The sequence below is a fragment of the Antedon bifida genome, chromosome 4 (genome assembly GCF_963402885.1).
Source record: "Antedon bifida chromosome 4, ecAntBifi1.1, whole genome shotgun sequence".
In the NCBI taxonomy this organism is placed as follows: domain Eukaryota; kingdom Metazoa; phylum Echinodermata; class Crinoidea; order Comatulida; family Antedonidae; genus Antedon; species Antedon bifida.
Window position 1 is genome coordinate 7,176,827 of NC_136229.1, and position 6,618 is coordinate 7,183,444.

The window sequence follows — 6,618 nt, forward strand, 5'->3', positions numbered from 1 at the left end:
AAGGACAATTCACTATAAAAACTACTTTAACATTTTTTTTAGTAGAAAGAGATTTTTTTTAAATTCTGTGTATGTTCCATTCTGTATTTTGTGCATTACAGTTAAACCTAAAAAAACAAAATGTTGACAAATTATCTATAATCTGTCGATTTATTTTAAACATAGATATACTTTTTGTTAGCATATTTAAAAAATAGTATAATTTAACATTGTTTAAAAGGAAAGGAGATTTTTTGAAAACGTTTGTTTTAAGTTAATTTACAAACCTATTCTGATTTAATATTTGAAATATTGCATTATTTTCATAAAGATGTTTATGGTGTATTATAATTATTTAGTCATTGCTAGTAATAACGTAACACATATTTTAGAGCAATTATTTAATCCTTAAATTAAAAATATGTATGTGTTTATTATTAATTATAGCGATTAGTATTACTATTTATTCAGTTAAATAATATTCATTATGTTATGGTTGTTCTTTATAATATTGTAGATTGAAGTTTTAACCAGGGGTTTTGGTAATAAAAAAGTCAATACGTTTTCACGTTTATTGAACGTTTTGAACTTCTTTCTTCTGGCTAATTATTTTATCGTGTGTATTTGGTAGTTGTCCTAGGGTGTATAGTTGTCCTAGAGCGTAGTTGTTCTAGGCAGAGAGGTAGTTGTCATATGGTGCATAGATGTCCTAGAGGGTGGTTGTCCTAGGGGTGGTTATCCTATGGATAGTTGTCCTTTAGGTTAGTTTTCCTAGATTATAGTTCTCCTATAGGGTATTTGCCATAGGGGAATAGTTATCCTAGAGGGTAGTTGTCCGGGTGGTAGTTGTCCGAGTGGTAGTTGTCCATAGCGTAGTTGTCCGAATACGCCATTTTATTGTGCGCATGCATTTGACTTTGGTTGGGCATATTTGGTAAAGTCGTTGGACTCAATTTCTAAACTAAAAGTGCTAAACTAAATTCTATTTATTATCACTTTGCGCGAGTGCAACCAATTGAGATATTATAGCGCACAGTGCAAAACTAAATCCTATTTATTATCACTGTGCGCGAGAGCAACCAAAATTGGTATAGTTGCTCATAGGGCTAAACTAAATAATATTTATTATCACTTTGTGTGAGTGCAACCAAGATGAATATGGTAACGCGCAGTGCTAAACTAAATCCTATTTATTATCACGGTGCGCGAGTGCATCCAAAATGGATATAGTAGCGCACAGTGCTAAACTAAAGCATAATTAGTATCACTGTGCGCGAGTGCAACCAAGATGGGTATGGTAGCGCACAGAGCTAAACTAAATCCTAATTATTAGCACTGTGCGCGAGTGCAATCAAGATGGATATTGCAGCGCACAGTTTCTAAATTAAATCCTATTTATTATCAATGTTAGCGAGTGCAACCAAAATGGATATGGTAGCGCACAGTACTAAACTAAATACTATTTATTATCACTGTGCGCGAGTGCAACCAAGATGGGTATGGTATCGCACAGTGCTAAACTAAATACTCTTTATTATCACTGTGCGCGAGTGCAACCAAAATGGGTATAGTAGCGCAAAGAGCTCAAATAAATCGTATTTATTATCACTGTGCGCTAGTGTAACCAAGATGGATATGGTAGCGCACAGTGCTAAATTAAATCCTATTTACTATCACTGTGCGCAAATGAAGCCAAAATGGGTATAGTAGCGCACAAGGCTAAACTAAATCCAAATTATTATCACCGTACGCGACTACAACCAATATGGGTTCGGTAGCGCCAGTGCTCAAATAAATCCTATTTATTATCACTGTGCGCGATTGCAACATAGATGGATATGCTAGCGCATAGTGCTAAGCAAAATCCTTTTTATTATCACTGTGCGCGAGTGCAACCAAGATGGATATGGTAGCTCACAGTGCTAAACTAAATCCTATTTATTATCACTGTGCGCGAGTGCAACCATTATAGTAATACATTTGTTTTGTAGTAAAAGAAGTTTGTTTAGGTACGACGGATAAGTGTTCCCCCAGACAATATTGCAATAGTGGAGATAAGGAAGAATAAGGGAGCAATATATAGTACGAAGGATGTTTTGAGGAATAAATGCTGAAAGTCTAAAAATAATACCAGAACTTTTAGATATTTTGTTTTCGATTTCGTTAATATGGGCTTTCCAGGTCAATCGACTATCTAAATAGACCCTAAGAAATTTTGTTTTATTCACTAATGGTATTTGGTAAGTGCCAAACTGGAGTTGGTTTGGGCATCCTACTAGTGGTTTGGGCGAATTCCGAAAAATCATAAAATTGCACTTCTTAAAATTTACGGAGAGCTTGTTTGCAGAAAAGTAATCAAGGATGCTGGGTATGCTATCAATGGTAACTTTAAGGAGCGAGTCTAAATTTGTGTCAGTATATAGGAGGGTGGTATCGTCTGCATATAAAAGGAATGAAAGTAAATGTGAGGATCGGTAAATATCATTTATATATAGCAAGAACAGTAGAGGGCCTAACAGGGATCCTTGAGGGACTCCACATGTAATGGGTTGGAGATCGGATATGGATTGTTTAAATTTAGTGCATTGGTAACGGTTAGTCAGATAACTTTTATAAAGATTATACGCAGGGCCACGGATTCCATAATTAAATAATTTTGTCATTAGGATATCATGGTCTATTGTGTCAAATGCTTTGGAAAGATCGATAAAAAGGCCAATTGCTGATTTGTTTTTTTCAAATGCTTGTACAATCTCGTTTGTTAATTTAAGAAGTGCAATAGATGTGTTATGATCCTTACGGAAGCCAAATTGATTTTTGTATAATATGTTATTCTGCTGAAGAAATGTATGTTCTGTCATAAATAAGACGTTCGAAAATTTTGGAGAAGATTGGCAGTACTGTGCGCGAGTGCAACTAAGATGTATATGGTATCGCACAGTGCTAAACTAAATACTATTTATTATCACTGTGCGCGAGTGCAACCAAAATGGGTATAGTAGCGCAAAGTGCTCAAATAAATCGTATTTATTTTCACTGTGCGCTAGTGTAACCAAGATGGATATGGTAGCGCACAGTGCTAAATTAAATCCTATTTATTATCACTGTGCTCAAATGAAGCCAAAATGGGTATAGTAGCGCACAATGCTAAACTAAATCCAAATTATTATCACCGTACGCGACTATAACCAATATGGGTTTGGTAGCGCCCAGTGCTCAAATAATTATTATCACTGTGCGCGATTGCAACATAGATGGATATGCTAGCGCACAGTGCTAAGCAAAATCCTTTTTATTATCACTGTGCGCGAGTGCAACAAAGATGGATATGGTAGCGCACAATGCTAAACTAAATCCTTTTTATTATCACTGTGCGCGAGTGCAACCAATATAGATATTATAGCGCACAGTGCAAAACTAAATCCTATTTATTATCACTTTGCGCGAGTGCAACCAAAATCGGGATAGTTGCGCACAATGCTAAGCTAAATCCTATTTATTATCACGGTGCGTGAGTGCATCCAAAATCGGTATAGTTGCGCACAATGCTAAACTAAATCATAATTATTATCACTGTGCGCGAGTGCAACCAAGATGGATATGGTGTGGCGCACAGTGCTAAACTAAATCCTATTTATTAGCATTGTGTGCGAGTGCAATCAAGATGGATATGGTAGCGCACAGTTTCTAAATTAAATCCTATTTATTATCACTGTTAGCGGGTGCAACCAAAATGGATATGGTAGCGCACAGTGCTAATCTAAATCCTATTTATTATCACTGTATAAAAACACCAAATATGATTAATAAAACCAATTACATTACTTACAGAAATAAACTCACACGACTAATAAGAACATCATGTAAGCAACACTATACAAATAAGTTTAACGACTATAAAAATAACATTAAAAAAACCTGGAATATAATTAATAACATTCTCTGTAAAAACACTACAAAGACGCTACCTAGTTATTTTACAGATAATGGTACAAAAATTACTGACCCATCTCAAATTGCCAATAAATTCAATCGCTATTTTACTGATATTGGACCTAAACTTTCTTCTAAAATTTCGGCTACTCATGGCAACTTTACTGATTATCTAAGGAATCCCACTCAAAATTCAATTTTCTTCCAACCTACATCTGGTAAAGAGATTCTTGAAATAATTGCTAATCTAAAAAACAGTAAAAGTGCTGGCCTTGATGATATTGAACCCACGATTATTAAAGAAATTGGACCTTTTATTACCAGACCCCTTACCCACATTTTTAATCTATCACTAACTAATGGTGTATTTCCATCATCCTTAAAAATCGCCAAAGTAATTCCTATTCATAAAAAAAATGATTCCCATTCCTTTGAAAACTACCGTCCAATCTCAATTTTGCCTTGCTTTTCTAAAATACTCGAACGCCTTATATACAATAGACTTTACAACTTTCTTTCTTCACATAAATCTTTTCATGATAACCAATATGGCTTCAGACCAAAACATTCTACCGATCTTGCAATCCTTGACATTCAAAGTAAAATCTCTAACGCCTTATCTAAAAACCACCATACTATTGGCTTATTTTTGGACTTGTCTAAAGCATTTGACACTATTAACCACACAATTCTTTTAACTAAACTTAGTCACTATGGTATCCGTGGAACTCCTCTATCTCTACTTTCTAACTATCTTCAAAACAGACAACAAATCACCTCTTTCGGCTCCTACTCCTCAGAAGTTCTTCCCATAACATGCGGTGTGCCCCAAGGATCAATTCTTGGTCCTCTACTTTTTCTCATCTATGTCAACGACATCATCAACTCTTCCAACTCTTTTGAATACGTCCTGTTTGCCGACGACACGAACATTTTTTCCTCCCATCCTGACTACAACACCTTAACTAGAATTTTTAATAAGGAAATAAAACATATATCTCACTGGCTTAAACTTAATAGACTCTCACTAAATATAAACAAAACTGAATATATACACTTTTCTCCAAATAGAACATGCAATGACAATCAAAACACAATCCATATAGAAAACACTCCTATCAAAAGGGTTACTTATTCTCAGTTCCTTGGTGTAACTATAGATGATAACTTAAACTGGAAAACCCATATAACAAATATAGCTAATAAAATTTCAAAAAACATCGGTGTCTTAAAAAAACTTAAATATATTCTACCCTCTAATATCCTCTTTTCTTTATATAACACATTAATTTTACCTTATCTATCCTATTGTAACATTGCTTGGGGAATTACAGATACTAAAAATAAAACTCTCTGTCCATGGGCTTCCACACATATTTCTAAATTAGACAAACTCTTTAAACTCCAAAAACGGGCTATTCGCATTTGTACCAATTCTCACTATATAGCCCACACAAAGTCCCTTTTCTTTAAACTTAATACCCTAAACATCTTCGATATTAACAAATTACAAATCGCCACATTCATGCACAGATATTCAAACAATCAACTTCCAAATATTTTCAAACATTTCTTCATCAAAAATAATGAATTTCACAACTACAATACAAGAAACGCCAACAATTACGCCACAATAAATTTAACCCATAACACAATCCGGAATTCTATCAAATACCATGGTCCTCTAGTATGGAATAATTTAAGTCAATCCTTACTAAATACTAATAACTTAAATACATTCAAATCCAAATATAAACAATTCCTTTTATCACAATACAGATCGTATTAATAAAACTTTTTCATCAAACTTTTTTTTTTTTTTTTGTCTCACCTCCTGCAAGTATATATGATAGTACATATACTATACCCTTTACGTTTGTCCTCTTGTTGTGTTTGTATTGTCCTGTAGCGTAATTGTGTATAAAAAAAAAAATATATATATATATATATATATAATATTATTTCTACTACTTTAATTAATATTTTAATTATTGTCTATTGTAATTGATACAATTATTAGTGTATTTTGTACTGGTGAAACCAGGCTTAAAGCTCTATATTGAGCTTATTTGGTCTTTTCCAGGCTTTGCATTTTTTTTATTTAATACTTATTATGTAAAAATATTAAGTTTGATGCATTGTGAAATAAAAACGAACGAACGAACGAACGAACTGTGCGCGAGTGCAACTAAAATCGGTATAGTTGCGCACAGTGCTAAACTAAATTCTATTTATTATCACGTTGTGTGAGTATAACCGAGATGAATATGGTAGCGCACAGTGCTAAGCTAAATCCTATTTATTATCACGGTGCGCGAGTGCATTAAAAATGGATATAGTAGCACACAGTGCTAAACTAAATCATATTTATTATCACTGTGCGCGAGTGCAACCAAGATGGCTATGGTGGCGCACAGTGCTAAACTAAATCCTGTTTATTAGCACAGTGCGCGAGTGCAACCAATATGGGTATGGTAGCGCACAGTGCTAAACTAAATCCTATTTATTATCAATGTTAACGAGTGCAACCAAAATGGATAAGGTAGCGCACATTGCTAAGCAAAATGCTATTTATTATCACTGTACGCGAGTGCAACCAAGATGTATATGATAGCGCAGAGTGCCTAACTAAATTATTATCACTGTGCGCGAGTGCAACCAATATAGATATTATAGCGCACAGTGCAAAACTAAATCCTATTTATT